Source organism: Triturus cristatus, chromosome 7 (assembly GCF_964204655.1).
Source record: "Triturus cristatus chromosome 7, aTriCri1.1, whole genome shotgun sequence".
Classification (NCBI taxonomy): Eukaryota; Metazoa; Chordata; class Amphibia; order Caudata; family Salamandridae; genus Triturus; species Triturus cristatus.
In genome coordinates this window covers 526046463-526064251 of record NC_140590.1, presented here as the reverse complement: position 1 = coordinate 526064251, position 17789 = coordinate 526046463, and positions in this window count along the sequence as shown.

Here is a 17789-nt window from a genome sequence, read left to right as displayed (position 1 = left end):
CTCAAGAAAATGAAAGTACAGCTTCATATCAATGAAGACATTAGTCCTTTTGCTCAGTGACACTGTAGATTTGCTCTCCTTTTACAAGAAGATGCAGAGAAAGAGTTGGAAGCGCTTTTAAAGCATGACATCATTGAACATTACACAGGCCCCACATCATGGGTTTTGCCTAGAGTAGTTGTATAAAAAAAGGACAGTAGTGGAGCAGTGTGCATCTGGGTAGATATGCGCAAGGCAAACAGATTCATTCAAAGGGAGAGACTCCCTTGTTCACACATAGCGGACAAGATCATACAACTGAACGGAGCCAAAACGGCCATCTCCTTCTGAATAAAGGTACCATCAACATGAACTGGAGGAGAACTGCAGGTACATTAGTACTTTTTGGACTCGTGTTGGTTTGTTGAGATATAAGAGACTGAGTTTTAGAGTATCCTCGACTGGTGAGATAATTCAGGAAGATATTCAACGAGCTACCCAACCTGTTAGTCATGCTTTAAATTACAGTGATGACAGACAATTTATTGGGTGAACCCAAGAAGAACATGATAAAGCCTTTAACTAAGTGTGCAAGTTATTTGTTGATGCCGGTGTCACTCTGAATGCTGCAAAGTGCAAGTTCCATAAAATCAAACTCAAATTCTTTGCGCACATATTCCGTGATGGGGTAATGACTCAATAGACAATTAAGGACGGAGCAAGGATATGCTTGACGGCGGTGGAAGGCGGGAGGAGACTCAAGTGGGGTCAGATCATACCGGACCAGGTTTATGTGTCCCTGTTCTTTCAGTGTAGTAGGGCGTTTGCCACCTGCTTAGACAGTGAAGGAGCAGGTCTGGTCAGAGCTGGTTGAGTCCAGCACCCTGGGTAATAGCTCCAAGTTTTGGAGGATTATTAATAGCCCCTTCATAGTAGGAGATTGTGCTAATTTACTGGACGGCCTTATCTCTGAGGATGATTGGGTAAGCTATTTTGAGGGTATGTTTCAGTATGATACCATCTCGAGGAATGTCAAGGAAATTGCTGCGGGTAAATCTGAGGCCATATTCTCAGTACAGGAAGTGAGATCAGGTATTATGGGGTTGTCTAAAAACCAGGCCCCTGGCCCTGATGGGATTCTCGCGATCTCTATATTTTAAATCTGGATATCTGGGCGCATATACTTACGACAATTTTAATGCCTTCGGTTAAGATCAGATGCATGGCTACTTGGGCTTTATCCACCAGTGTGCCTGTCTTCAAAAAGGGAGACCGGGATACCCCTCACTGCTACAGGCTTATCTGTCTTGGACTCTGCGGTAAAGGTGGTGGGTCGTATGGTATTAGATAGTCTAGTGAGTTGGACAGATGATAACAACAGATGATAACAACATCCTGGCTGAGGTCTGATACAGCTTTCACCCTAGATGCTCAACAGTGGGCCAGTGTTTCAATTTACATATGGTTTTGAATGAGTACCCCCTTGCCCGCATCAGTTCCATCTACCTAGCTTTAATGGATCTGTCCTCTGTGCTTGATCACGTTAACAGATCTAAGCTCTGGCAGATCATGCTTTCCATTGATATCGACAAAGATATTGTCTAGTTTTTAAGGGATCTCCACAGTGATACTAAAGCCGTAGTCTGTTACTCTAAAGACCTTAATGTGACCCGTGAGTTCCCCATCCACAGGGGGATACATCAGGGGTGTATTATGGCCCACTTTCTTTTTAATTTGTATATTAATAATTTGGAACAGGGCCTCCTGAATCTAAAAACTGACTGCTCTCAGGTAGGCAAGCGAAGTCTGCCAGTCCGCTTTTATGCTGATGACGCTTTCATCATGGCAAGGACAGCGGGGGGCTTACAACTTCCTTTGTAGACTTCATGGAGGAACTGGATTTGTTGGACAATCATAGCAAATCATTTGTAATGCAGGTGTGTCCTAAACCAGCCAAGTCCGATACTTTCATAATAGGAGCCACACCGATGTTCAAGACTGATATTTTTTCTTATCGGGGGGTAGGGTTTGATGCAGCTTTGAACTGGCGCTTTAATAAGTCGAAAGAAAGGGGATCTGGCTATGGCGACCGCTGCTGCTTTTAACTTTGCTACTAGAATAGGAGCAAAATGACTGGGACACTCCTGCAGATTTACAAAACTAAATGCATCTCGAAGGTCACCTATGGGAGAGAGATCTGGGACCATACCGAGCAGGTTGCATTACAACTTGGTGAAAATATTTTCCTGCGACTAATGCTCTGCTTACCGCAGAGCATCTCATCCTTTGTAGTGCACGAAGAACTAGAGTTGGGCTTTCTCTCTTATGTGTTGGCTTTTCACCCAATATCGCTGTGGATGTAAATTTGGACCAGGAAGAAAAACGCCTTTAGTAAGGATATCCTAAGAGACTGTCTTTCCCTTGATCATACTAACCGCATCTGTTGGCTCAAGTATGTCGGAGAATGTTTCATCAGTATGGGTAGAGCAGACTTATTTGAGTGGCCAGAGGAAATTTGTTGTAGGGATTTGATCTGGGTGAATTAAAAATTGTTTTCAAACCGTAGGTAGGCTAGAGAAGAAGTGGAGCTGAGGAAGTGTAGTGTGCATGGGTACCTTTTATTGAAAACTGTGTCTTCTACTTAACCTTATCTCGTTTGGTTTAAAACTATTCATGACCGTTTTCTCTTGACAAGATTTCGATTGGACCTCCTTTACTATCTTTTGGTCCAACCTTGTGGTGCACATAGAGGACAGTGCCTCCTACCTTGTGGCTGCGATGGAAAATCTCCACAGGATATGATGTACTTTTGAAAGTTTTGTATTTTTACGAGGCACCTAGAAAGTCCTCCATCGTTCCTATTCTTAAAAAAGCTGGTTTTATACTGGTTAGCTTTCAAGCTGTTCAGTACTTCATGTTCTTTGCTTTTTAAGGATTGCTATAAGGCTTAGGTCTAGCTGTGATTAGCCTTTTTGGACACTTACTTGTCACTGTGATAACATGAATTTGGTTTTACTATGATTTGTGTATATATCCTTGTATTATAGGGGGCTGTGATTGATGTTTTCATTGCATTTGAAATAATTATTACTGCCAATATTGTATTTTAATGATGTCCGGTGATGCCCACATATATTTTGGACTTCTCAACCTTTGCCATAGCGCCTGATTGCCACCCCTGCACATATGGGCCAATGACTGCCAAATTGCATTGTTGTCTTATGTATCAGATGGAGATTCTTTTAAATGTGTTTGTTTGACTGTTATAGTTTTCTTTGTAAAAACAAATAAAGTATTGACTGACTGACTGACTCTAGATTCAGAAAAGGTGCAAGCACTAACATTCACTTGCCACCCCCCAACATGTTACCATGCTAAGATCCTTTCTATGAATGGCCAGTTATTGCTCAAGATTAGTCCTGGGCGGTAAACTCCAGTCCACAGGCGAGGTTCACAGAGTTTTTGCCACTCCTCACTCAGATTGGAGCTCATAGTTTGGCAAACAACTCTGCCTAAGCTGCGTGGCGGTGTTTAGCAAGTTTTCCTCACACGGGATGGTGTGAAAGTGCAAGAAGGCTGTGGTGTGTTTTCACTTTTGTATTTATTTAGGGCTCTGTGCAGACAGGGAGCTGATGCAAGGCATGAGACCAATGGCAGGCTACCTCCCCTCAAATAGATAGAACAACTCTAGCTGCAGCCTGACTTCAGGGGGGCATGGGCAGGGCAGAGACTGGTCAGGTGTTTTACTCTCCCCTGAACTCTGGCACTGGGCCCCTGTGTCTCAATACTGATGTCTCTAAACAGGCTTGATTTCCGAGGACAGAAGTGCTAGTTACCCCTGTGGGACAGCAGATGCAACATCATCCCGAAGCAGTTTAGGTACTGCCCTTGGGCGAAAGTGGCAGATATATCTGTGACCGGGCAGCATATTTAAAAGAGCGGCCACCATGTCTTGAGGACACACAGGAGGACCTTCACTGTCACTAGAGTGGCTTGAGGAATGCGGAGCAGAGTGTTGCTGGAAAAAGCCTGTAGATTTTACAGAAGGGGCTGAGAAGTAGGGTTGTTACGAGAAGGCGGCCCCGGACACGAGACTGGCGGGTCTGGTGTGCGGTGCTGAGAGAGGCTCATGTGGAAAGTGGTCTGGTGCCTCTGTGCGATCATCGGATTGCCAGAGGAGGCATTAAGGGAAGCGGGCTGCTTGCATGCCAGCCAGAATTTGCCTCCCCCCGCTTTCGGACTCCTACTACTGCCTACAGGTAAGGAGAGGTGTCAGACACTGCAGACCTATAGGGGACAGGCCCCAACCACAAGGGATCACTGGTGGCAGCCCCCCAACACTTGCTCGGTGATCAGCAGGGGGGGATCTGGTTGCAGGCAGACTCGTCTTCTACAGTTTTTGCGGTGCAGTATAGTTACTTATGACTATGAGTTAAAAGTCATGTACAATGTTGGGCCATGCTTTGTTATACTTGCTTGTAAGCTAATTTGAATAACTATAGTCATGTCACAACCTGGTGTCCAACTATTCATCTTCATGTGTGCAATATGCCTCAGTGTGATGGCAGATTTATGGCGGGTTGAACTCTGCAGAATTTTGCGTTGTTTCTATGTAACGCCCTGGAATTCCATGGAGTAAAACTCTGTGATCTCCGTCTACCCCTACTAAAGATACATTTGCAACTTTGCTACAGTGAGCCCCTCATTAAGAGACTTCACAAAACAAAGTGTACCATTTAGTTGGTCTCCAGAATGTGACAGGAGTTTCAAAGACATTAATCATGCAATTGAAAATGCAATTGAAATGACCTACTTCGACTCAAAGTTACATACTGAAATAACAGCTGATGCAAGACCAGTAGGGCTTGGGGGAATCCTTACTCAACACAGTGGCCTTCTGAATGCTCAGAGACATATTGTGGCCTTTGCTATTCAGAGCCTGTCTGAGACAGAATGCGCATACTCTCAGCCAGCTTTTTTTGGTTGCTATTTTGTGAGGGTTCAGCATTGCACACTACTACCGGGCCACTCACTTGTTGCCATTTGCTTCTGCACTGTGAACTTCCATCCACCCCTCGCTCAGTGAACTTTACCCCATCTTGCCTCACATTGCTTTCTTCTCCCAACCCCTTTGCTATCAACTTCCCTGACCTGTTCCCTGCACCATCAACTTCCTCTCCCTCCTGATCCCCACATTATAAACTTAAAACATTTTTTTTTACAAGGGCCTGTCAGCTGTATTGTTTTGCCAAGCTTTACGTATCTTTTAGTTTGCCAGTCAGAAATGGTTGCCAGCCATCTTGTGATGGCAAATTAAAGTCACCAATTTTTTTGAGCATGTTCACAATCTTAGTTTACAATTTGTGTGGTATAAACAAAGCACAAGCATTCCAAAATGGCTACTGTTAGACTTGGCCCTTTCCGTTGTATACGTTGGTATTTGTTAGCTCCATGATTGTATAGTTCAGAGGAATTTGTTTTTATAAGATACTTGATCACTGTATTAGGGTGGTATTTTACAGTAATTTGATGTTGCATAAAATATGTATATTTTTGTAATGAATTTTTAGAATTGATGCAATATTGTATTATATCACGACAATACTGGACACAGTATTTTTAATGTTGAAAATAATTGTGGATCAATAAAGGATTGATTATATTGAATACTTTAGAAATGTTTACATTAAACAGATTTTAGTGTCCAGATAGTTGAGGGGATGGAAATTAATGTTGAATTTCCCTTTGTTGAGGTATAAGAAGATATACTGATGATAGTAAGAGTGTGAAACACAAGTACCACTTTGTTTTTATTGATATTTGTCCACCTTAAGCCAGTGATGTTCATGCAGAAGACCCGAAAGAGAGCCATGCTTGGGAAGATGATATTGAAGCCTGGTGGCAGAGCCCTGAATGAGTTGTAGGTGTCTCATAGAGGCCTTGCCTGCCCCTAAATAGAGGATGTTTCCAAATTCCAGTCGTGGTAAAATCAAGACCTGGATGACCATCCTTTTGGCTGAAAATTGTGGCACCCAGACAATCTTTTTCAGCCATTTCAAGACCATGAAACAGATTGAAGCTAACTTGGTGATTTGAGATTTCATTGATAGATTGACATCTAGTCAAGGTTCTTTACTTTAAAGACTGGTTCCGGGAGAATTCCTAGGGTCTCCTCCTCCAATCTGGAGTGGTGTGGTGAGCAAAAAAATGATGGATTTAACCCAGATCCTTCTGACTGCGGGTGAATGTTTGCATTGTCCAGCATTCCGCCCGTCAATTGTTTCTTTTGCATATGTTGCCTTAAGTGGGAAGGGTATGCCCGGACATGGTTTCCGTGCTCACTACACCACTGGATTCAAGCTAGCCTGGCTGATGAAGGGTGATGCCTTGAAACCGGTCCCAGGGTGATTGCTTACGGTCTAGGGAGGACCTGGCTTGGCAGTATGGGCTGAACTGTTCCCACAAGGAACAGGGTCAAGACTGATTTGCATATGGCTGGGTCCACACTGGGGTGGTGTGGTGAGAAAATGAATGATGGATTTAACCCATATCCTTGTGACTGGGGGTGCATGTTTGCATTGTTCAGCATTTCGTCCGTCAATTGTTTCTTTTGCATATGTCGCCCTAAGTGGGAAGGGTATGCCCAGACGTGGGTCCAGTGCACACTAGACCACTGGATTCAAGCTAGCCTGGCTGATGAAGGGTGATGCCCTGAAACTGGTCCCAGGATGCTTGTTTCCGGTCTAGGGAGGACCAGGCTCGGCAGTTTGGGCTGGACTGTTCCCACAAGGAACAGGGTAAAGACTGATTTGCATATGGCTGGGTCCAAACTGGGGTGGTGTGGTGAGCAAAAGAATGATGGATGTAACCCAGATCCTTGTGAGTGAGGGTGAATATTTCCATTGTCCAGCATTTTGTCCGTCAATTGTTTCTTTTGCATCTGCCGCCCTAAGTGGGAAGTGTATGTGCAGACGTGGGTCCAGTGCTCACGACACCACTGGATTCAGTCTAGCCTGGCTGATGAAGGGTGATGCCCTGAAACCGGTTCCAGGATGCTTGTTTCTGGTCCAGAGAGGACCTGGCTTGGCAGTTCGGGCTGGACTGTTCCCACAAGGAACAGGGTCAAGACCAGCAGCGGTCCGTGGAGGGAGTTCCGTAGGGCGGAAAGGCGGGGCGGGGGAGGGGCAGGGTGGGGGGTACTAACCACCGGAAAAAGGATAATTGGAGGTAAGTAAACAATTAAATAAATAAAACAAATTTCGTAGCGCACGCTGCACCGCATTTTGTGATGCAGGGCGCGCTACAAAATTTGTTTTATTTATTTAATTGTTTACTTACCTCCAATTATCCATGTTTCTGTGTTTATTACCCCCCACCCAGCCCCTCCCCCGCTCCGCCTTTCCGCCCCACGGAACTCCCTCCACGGACCGCTGCTGGTCAATACTGATTTGCATATGGCTGGGTCCAAACTAGGGTGGTATGGTGAGCAAAAGAACAATGGATTTAACCCAGATCCTTTTGACTGGGGGTGAATGTTTGCACTGTCCAGCATTCCGTCCGTCAATTGTTTCTTTTGCATATGTTGCCCTGAGTGGGAATGGTATGCCCAGACATGGGTCCCGTGCTCACTACACCATTGGATTCAAGCTAGCCTGGTTGATGAAGGGTGATGCCCTGAAACCGGTCCCAGGATACTTATTTCCAGTCCAGGGAGGACCTTGCTTGGCAGTTCGGACTTTACTGTTCCCACAAGGAACAGGGTCAAGACTGATTTGCATATGGCTGGGTCCAAACTGGGGTGGTGTGGTGAGCAAAATAATGATGGATGTAACCCAGATCCTTGTGACTGGGGGTGAATGTTTGCATTGTCCTGCATTCCGTCCGTCAATTGTTTCTTTTGCATATGTCACCCTAAGTGGGAAGCCTCACTGCACAGCTTCATCGGAACCGACGCAGGACAACACAAAGTCGTGCGTGGTCTGCCTAGCATTGCTTTGCACCAGGATTATGATGCTGTGTTCAGCAGGCCTAGTTAGTTCCCTTTAGCCAGCCTGTACTCCATCGCAGTCGGCCTGAACTTGTAGGTTTGTCCCTGTCTGGCACTACCAGATAACCACATTTCACGCTTTATGCTTTTTTGCACTATTTTCACTGAAATCTTTAAAACTGCATATCTTCAGTTCGACTGACTGGATTTTTGTTGTGTTGGTCTTGTTTTATTCATTTAAAAAACTCTATTTTCTAAATTGGTGTGTGATCTTTTTGGTGTTGTGTTTTGCACTTTATTACTGTTTGAAGTGTTGCACAAATACTTTACATATTGCCTCTGAGTTAAGCCTGACTGCTCTGTGCCAAGCTACCAGGGGGTGAGCACTGGCTAATTTGGAGTTTGTTTGTGCCTTAACCTGATTAGGATTATACCGCCTGCCTGACCATGGCCTGTCCAGGGCTCACACCCCAGTCGACCAGTATCCCAACTTTTAGGCATTTCTGTTTGCCTACCAAATACCTCTGCAGAGAATTGTCCTCTCCTTTGTCTTGAAAATCTCCCTATAGCACTTGTCTGCCAGCCTGGATTACCCGTTTCCTGAACCTGGGATCCACAGGGGCAATCTGAAACCATGTTTTAGGAACTTTCCTTCAGAAGTGGAGAACTTAATGCTGAAGAGCAGAAAAACTTTTCCAGAGGAGCATGAGTGATGTGAGGCCGTACAGCTTGGTTCAGTACTCCCTTAGACTCTTTTGGATGTAGTCAAAATAACATTTCTTGTGAAATTTTTCGTATTAAACAAAATAATTTTACAACCTGGACTGTAAATTCTTTTGTTTATTATTTGTGCTGTTTACTATGTTCACATCTGGCAATCATCCACTATTGGCCAGTGGATATATTAAGTTCTGTGGGATTCATTCATGACTGACTCACAGATTCAGATAATTCATGAAAAGCATTGTCTATACACATTTTTAAATTCTGAAGGCCATAGTTTAGCTCTACTTTTTTGTTGCCTAGCACAAAAAATGCCACTTAAAGCAATTATATATCACTCAAATGACCCTTTGAGATCCACACACTACATTTAAAAAATCTATGCCTAGTAGGTCTAGTGAGTAGCCAGAAAACTAAAACCCCCACTCCCCAATTTAAACCAAAGCTGTGATGGCACCAATCAAGTGAAGCAAATGGGTCTGAACCTCCCTAGAAGAGCTCCCTTGTCTCTTCCATCCAAGCATCTATCCTTTCACCCTTCCATCCACCCGCTGATATCCACCATTTCCCCTTACATTGTCATCCATTTATTCTTTCTTCATCATTCAACCTTTCACCATTCCATCATCCATTGATCATTCCACCCTTCAATCCATCTATCCATCCATGCATTAATACATCCATCCACCAATAGCTCCATCATTTGACTTATCAATTCACCCATAAATAAAGTCTTTCATCCATCCATTGATCATTTTGTCCACCCATTCATCCTTCCATTCTTCCTCTCAGATTTCCATATACTTTGCCATCCATCCATTCTGTCAGGTTTCCATTTAGTTGGCAATCATATCATTCACCCATCACTCATCATCTTAGATTTCCTTTCACTCTGCCATTCCTACTCTGTTGTCCTTTCACCTACCCATCATCCATCCTCTCAGATTTCCATTTACTCTGTGATACTTCCACCCACCCACCCATCTTCTCAGCTTTCCATGTACTCTTCCAGCCTGCCAGTCATCCATCCATCCATGCAGCCATTGTCTCATATATCCATTTTCTCCATCTTTTTCTCACTTATTCTCAATCTATCCTCACAGATTTTCATTAACTCTGCCTTCCGTTGACCCATCTACCCATCCATCTTCTCATCCATTGATTCATCAATATTTCCATTTACTCTGCCATCTTTTCATCCACCCATCTATCCATCCTCTTAACTACTCGTCCACACATTCTTAAACCCACCCATCCTTTTTCCCACTGACTCAGCCTTCCTTTCACCTCTTTATTCATCCATCCTTTCATCCCCTTTTTCATCCATCCTTTCACCTACCTGTCTTTTCACCCACTCATCCATCCATCCATCTATCCATCTGTCCATCCGTCTATCCATCCATCCACCCACCCATCCTCTTAGATTTCCATTTACTCTGTCCTCCTTCCATCCACCCATTCTTTCACACACCCATCCACCCTTCATTTTATACAGTCATTCACCCATCCTTTTTCCCACTCATCCATTTATCCTTTCATCCAACCATCCTTTCACCCATCGATCCTTCCTTTTACTCACCCATCCACTCATCTATCCTTTCACTTACCGATCCATCCATTCATCCACCCATCCATTCCGCCATCTAACCTTCTATCTTTTCATCCATCCACTGTTGGACTTGGCCCTCTCTGCAGGGCCATCCCCAAACTTTTGCCTTAACTCTGATGCTTTCTGAACCCATTTTGTTGTTTTTTGGACTCTGTGCACTATACCCCTGCTAAATAGGATTGAAGTGCTTGTGCTCTCTTCATTAAACACGATGAAATTGGCTTACACTCACTTGGCTCATGTTGGAAATTGGATTATTGGTTGAGGGGGATTGAACTAGGCCTGGGTGGAATTTTTTATTCCGCCAGCCAAATCGGAGGACTTTCATGTTATTCTTGTAATGCAGAATTACTGATAAATTCTGCTGCTCCGCCAGCAGAATTAACAACTTTATTCTGGAGTGTTTTTTAAAACTAGAGGGACTGCTCCCTTTTCCCACCATATCTAGAAGTCACTGCATACCCCTCAGCACCCTTACATACCCTGCAGTGATTAACTTTTAATCACTGAATAGCAGTAGCGGCTCCTGTAGGGAGGGGTGGGCTTCCGGGCCGAGCGACTGGCAATGTTAAAAAGGAAAAAAAAAAAAGAGTGCTGCGGGGTGGGGGAGGGGCATAGTAAACTCTGGATTAAGGCCGAAAGGAGTTCAGTAACTAAATAAATAAATAAAACAAATTACATTGCGCGCGCTGCAATGTCAAACCGGCGATGCAGCGCGCAATGTAATCTGTTTTATTTATTCATTCAGTTACTGAACTCCATTGGGCCTTAATCTTGAGTTTACTACCCCTCACCCTGCCACTCCTTCACCCCGCCCTACCGCCCCACAGCACTCCCCTCTGGAGCGTCTACTGCTGCAGAGTATGCCGTGGTTTCTAAACACTGTGGGAAGAGGGAGCAGTCCCTTTATGTTTAAAAATCACTGCATATCACTCGGGTCCCTCACATACTCTGCAGCGATTAAAAGTTTTAATCACTGCATAGTGTGTAAGGGTGTCGAGCTGTTGGCAGTTTCAAAACGTGGAGGTACTGCTCACTCTTCCGTCCGTGTTTAGAAAGCACTGTATACTCCTTGGCACCACATGGAAGCTGAGCTATTTTCTTAGGCAAAATATATTGTGCAATTCATTTTTGACAAGAAAAAAGCAAAGAAAATAGCAGCAAATGCCCGCTCTGCCCCATCCAGGAATTCTGCGGAATCTGTAGGAATTTTAATGGTATTTCTGCTTGATTCAGCTTAATCCAACTCTGCGAATTCCGTCCAGCCCTAGGTGAAACTGTACTCAAGCAGCAACCACAATCTCTGTCAGTGTGAAACACAAGCAATTGCTAAATTGGCACACAAGCAATCAGACTTAACTTAGAATCAATGTGTAAAGTATTTATGGAGCACTTCGAACAGTAATAATGTGAAAATACAACACAAGAAAACTCCACACAATTTAGAAAAACTGAGTTAATTGTAATCACTTATCTGAAAGTCACAGGTTCAGGTCAACCACAATGGAGTGTGGGGTAAGATACAGCGGCCAGGTTAGTCCTGCTAAACGAGTTGCCTTCAAAGTCCACTGGAAAGAGTTCTGTTCATGATGTAAGTTGCAGCAAGGAACAGGGAGAGTGTTGTTAATGGTCATCAATGTAGGGCAAAGAGCAGACCGGGTGTCGCTGTAGAGCGAAGATCCTGTCGAGCATCGCAGATGGTCATTGTTGGAGCTTCACATTGGTGGTCATTGCAGGCTATCGATGCTGAGCTTGAAGTGCAGTTTTCGCGTTGATGGGCGTTGGAGGCAGCTGCTGTGGTACGAACAGTTTGGTTCACCCAAGATTTGCTTTGGTGGGTGGCACGTGCAGCAAGATCCTGGCACAAACAGGTCCGTTTGGGTTCAAAAAAGAGCCCAAAACGTCAAAATTTCTCCTTTCTTTGAGTGGCGAGCTTAACTGAGGCCACATCAAGGGTTCAAGACCTGAGGGGCATATTTCGTTGGTCAGGAAAACACTCCAGCAGAGGTCAGCAGGGCTCAGGCAGGTCCAGTTGCAGGTCCAAGCAGCAAGTCATCTGGGCAGATGATGGGAGGCCTCTAGAGCTTGTTATGTCACAGTCAGTCTGCTGACGCTTGGAGTCACTTCATCCTTGGATGAAGGGTTCAAGTCCAGTCTTCCTTTTCAGCAAGCAGGGCAGCAGAGTAATAGGGCAGCAAGGTAGCAATCCTTCTGACAGCACAGCAGCACAACAGTCCTTCTTCTGAGGTATACACAGATCCAGCAGTGTACTGAAGAGCTAGGTCTGAGGGCCCACTATTCATACCTGGTGCCCACTTTGCAGTAGGAGAAGTATCTAGAGAATTCCTTTTGAAGTACTTGAAGTGTCCTGCCTTCCCTGGTTCCAAACTGGCTACATGGACAATACAGTGGTGACAAGTCGTTTGTGTAAAGACAGAGCACAGCCTATTCAGTTGCAGGAAGGGCGGTGAACTCATGAACAGGCTGCTGGCACCAAATGGTTAGGGCAGGAAAATGCCAACTTTCTAAAAGTGCAAAAAGAACAGATGATGGACGGAATGCTGAATTTATCAAACATTTGCCCCCAGTCACAGATCTGGGTTAAATCCATCATTTTTTTGCACACCACGTCATTCTGTCTTAGACTCAGCCATATGCAACTTAAAATCTGACTTTACCATTAAAAAGGGTTTTAAATTACAATTCCATGAAAACCAAACTTGACGTTCCGATCTGCCCCTAATTGAAAGATTTATTTTAAGGAACAAAGGTCCTTAACACAAAAATATTTGAGGAAATTCATATATAAAGAGAAATACAATGATATTTATACTTTGATTTTCCAACTGGACATCATATATATGAAAACATACAAGTGGGGACATGTGTATCGTAAAAATTGAAAAAGGCTCAGGCAATACATGGAGGCGTGGCCAGAAAGAATTCTAACAGTTTAGGCCAATATCAGATATGTAAGAGAACTCTTGGACACATTGATATACGATCTACATTTTATGTCAGAGGGGTTATGGGGTAATGCATATTATAGACTACTGAATCAAATGGTATATGCTGGATGAAGCCTGTAACTTCGTCTAAACCATGTAATTGTAAGGTTGATTTCTGTGCATGTTTAATAAAAAAAGACTTTTTTTTAAAATGGGTTTTAAATTACAATTCTGTCGAAACCAAACTCGACATTCCGATCTGCCCCCAATTGAAAGATTCTTTCCAAGGGGGGAACAAAGGGCTTTTTTATTTATTATTCAGGTCCAGCATACATGCCCAATGACTAGTGTAACCAACAAGGTATGCAGTTCTTAATGAGTGTAGCAGGTGAAGGTATGTGATCTCGCAAGTGAACTCTGTTGTCTGGGCATTCACAAGGACAGGAGAGGTGATTCCTCCTTTCATTTGGAAAAAGACCCTCACACACCCAACAAACAGGTGTCTTGCTTCATCATCAGGTCTGCTCCTACTCGGGTTGGCGCTGCAATACCCGATCAGGCGCCCTTGATGGGTGCAGTGCGTGTGAGGGCCCTGGTGTGAGATAGGGGTGTAGGTGATGATACTGTGTGTGTGTGAATTAAAAAAGGGAATAGTGGGTGATGATACTGTGTGTGGGTGAATTAAAACAGGGAATAGTGGTCCACTCAGAACAATTTTAGTGAGTTGTGGTCACTACCCTGGTTAAAACTAGAAAAAACACACACTCCCACTCTAAGGTATGTGGGGATATGTGCTAGTGTAATAGGTCAACATGTTTCTTGCCTGTTATCTATTGATGGCAATTCCTCAGGACCAAAAATGGATCTACCTACACTTTTTGGTGGTGGTCAGGGCTTTGTTGAAGTACATGTGTGACCACCCTTTCAGCACCCTAAAAAGTGGTACTGGCAGATCTATACCCCAACCCTAATCGAGTCATGGCTATACGACATCCTGTGCTGGTAGTGGCAGGCACAAAAATATAGTGTCAGTTTTAGGCGTGAAGGACCTTCCGTATCCCTACCCCTGTGCTGCTACCAGACTGGGTCGCTCAACTATATTGTAGGTCCACCAGTGGATCATCTAGAGCATCCCGGATTTGGAGCAGGGTGCTGAGGTTGTTGGTAGCTTGTGCACTATGAGGAATGGGGGCCACCCAAAAAACAGGCTGCACAGGGGGGCTTGCAGGTAAGTCCGGGGGACCCCAAACGAGAGGTCAGTCGCAAGGTTCTCAGGACCACAGGAGAACCGCTGGTTCATCGGTACCCAGGTCAGGCGGGCTGGGTGCAGAGCAGGTAGATCAGCCGGGCTTTGTGCTGCATGGCGGTCTTGTTGGTCAGGGCCAGCCAGGTTGCAGGGACATTATTGTGACAGCTGGGCCACTCATGAAGTGGGTCTCATGGGTCTCCATATCACTCGATGGGTGCTTGCTTCCTGGGCAGCTGGAGTCTGGATTGCAGTCTTCATCTCAGTGCTGGTTGCAGGTAGTACAGTAACTTAGGTATTGCTATGGCACGGCTCATGTAGGTCCTGGTGTCCTCTCACTTGGTGGAGGGACATATCTGGCCCTTTGGAGGTGGTGTACCTCTTCTTGCTTGGGTGCTGTGTTGGAGTCGCCAGGGAGCAGCAAGTTGGTAAACCAGACTCTATGGGATTGGTGCCTGCTAACTGCAAGGGAGTAGTTCCTCTATTCCAAGGGAGCTCTCTGTTGATTGTCAAGAGGCTGAATGTGCTCTGGTGTTCTTGGAGGCCTCACAGTAGCAGGGTGAGATACTACACCATGACTATAGAGTCCTTGAGGATGCAGGTAGGATTTTGCAACAAAATTATGCAGCAGATACTGCATTCTGTGGTCAGCAGCTCTTCTTTAACCGTTTTCTTCTTAGTTTCATCAAATCTTAAGTTTAGGGTCCAGGAGAGCCACCTAAATACTATATTTAGGGGATTTACAGGGGAAGACAGGTAGTGGCCAATGGGCTACCTACCATTAGGGTGTCTACACGCTCTATGTGACCACTTCCTTTATGGAGTGGGCACAACCCTGACCCTAATTGACTCATTCCCTCTCAAACAAGATGACGGAAACTGAAAAGTAGGGGGCACATCACTAGCCCCACCTTAATGGTGGTGCTAGCTGAATATGGGTCCAACCTCTTACTCCTACTAATTTTCCTGCCTGTCCTGCTACAAGTGGAGTAGGACAGGAGAGTTGGCATCCTCACCAATCTAGAGATGCCTGTGTTGCATTTCAAAGATGGCATGCCTTTCAAGCTTACCGCCTTGGAATGCCATTCTGGCCTGGAGGAGGTGTGAAACACCTCCGCCCAGAGCAGGCATTGTTCCTGGCCTCTGAGAGTGCAGGCTCTCCCCCCATGAGGTCAGAAACATGTTTGGTGGTGGCAGGCTGGCTAAGACTAATAAGAGACCACACCAGTGTTTGCTAGGTTTTCAGGGGACCTTCTAAGGTGTCCTCTGAGTACAAATCCAACCCTGGCAACTGAGAGGATTTATTAAGGGGAGATGTTTGGTACCAAACATCCCTGGGTACAGTGAATCCATCATGGTGCTGGGGAACTCGTATTGATGGGTGTCCAGCCCATATACTCTCTATGGCTTCCGTTTGCACTTATGATATCCCAGAATGGACGTAGATATTGTAGGGTCATATCTGCTCATGCAGATATACCCACACACGGGAGACAGTTCACCCTGCCTTAGGGCTGTAAGGCCTGCAGTAGGGGTAACTTACCTATACCTCACGCAGTGTCTGTCGGCATCGCCCACAGGGATTTGTATAATGTTGACTCTTCAGTTTTCTCTGCACCAAGACATGCAGATTGCATTGGCAGTGTACATGGTCATGGTGAGGGCTCCCTAGGGTGGCACAATTTGTACTGCAGCTCTAGTGGATCCTCTTCAGTCCCAATGGCCTAAGTACCAGGGGTACCATTTACTAGGGACTGATAGGGGTTGCTGAAGTTGTGTCAATTGTGGTGCAATTTCAGTGAAAGAACACTGGTACTGGGAACCAGGTTAGCATGGACCCAGTACACCTCAGTCAAAGTTGCATCAAAAACCTGGCAAAACGTGGGAGGGTACTCCAACAAGAACTCAGTTTCCCACACCACTCATCTGCCCATCTTTTTATCTGTTCTTCCACCCACTCTTTCACTCACTCATCCACCAGTCCTTTTACCCACTCATTCAACCATTCTTTTTTCCACTGATCTGTCTAGCCTTCAACCTATCCATCCTTTCACCCACCCATCCTTATACCGACGCATCCACCCACTCTTTCCACACTCATCCATCCAGTTTTGCCCACCCATCCTTTCACACAGTCATCCATCAATCCTTTACCCATCCATCCTTTCTCCAACTCATGCATCTGCTCATCTATCCTTGTTTCCCTTCATTTCAATTTATCTTTCTTTCTTCCTTCCGTTTGAGCTTCAATTATGAGCTTTTATCTGCTAAGTTTCAGATCAACAAGACTCATAAAGAATAGGGGTGGGCGGAATTTGCGGAATTAACTTCCGCAAATTATCGCGAGAATGTAGAAAATCTCCGCAAACACGCCGGAAATATCGCGAAGACGCGGAAGTTATTTTGCCGCCTGTTCGCGGTATTTTTTGCGTGTTCGCGGGTCGCCAACTTACCCATGCGGTTGCTCACGGGCGCGGCCATCTTGTTTTCACTTGTCCCGCCCTCTGGCGTTGTTTACTTCCTGTTCCGGGTCGCGCAATGCATGTTCGCGGTCGATATTTCCTGTTCGCGATCGCTTTTACTTGATCGCGTTGCTTTTTGCTTGCTCAGGGAGAAAATATCGCGCGAACTTGCGCACGTGGTCGCAATGGGCGCGGCCATCTTGTTTTCCACTCTATTGCATGGTTCTGGGGCCTGATTTTCAATCCTCCCTAAATCTTTTCAATCCTTTGTTTATAGCCACTTTTTTTGGATCTTTATTACTTATTATTTCTCTAACTATTTTCCTGCCTCTATATTTTTGGTTTTTGTCTACTTTTTTTTTGTTTTTTAGCTACTTTTTCTCTTTGTATTGCCCGCTATTTATTTCCTTTACTCCTTTATTTATTTTACCTTTTCTTTCCCGCCCCGTCCCCAGAACCATGTCCAAGGGCAGGGCTGTTCGCCGGCGCAGCCAGAGCCGCGACCGCCTTCCTTGCGGAAGGCGGCGCCCACAAGGGGTGCATGCACGGGCCTTATTTGGGGAGGCGGAGTTGGCTGCACTAATTTTCTTTGTGCAGCGCCACCTCCCCTCCACCCTGGCAGCAGGTGGCAGGCCTGGGTCCGGGTACGGCCTCCGGGAGCGTCGGCAGCGGTGGGGGAAGGTGCGCCGGGCAGTGTCGCGCATCTCTGGGGTCCGGCGCACCCAGTCACAGCTGACGCACCGGTGGTCCGACATCCTGGACCGTGAGCAGGACCTGCTGGACCTGCTAGGAGTGGAGGTCCCGGGGCTTGGTGAGTACCTATTTAATTATTACA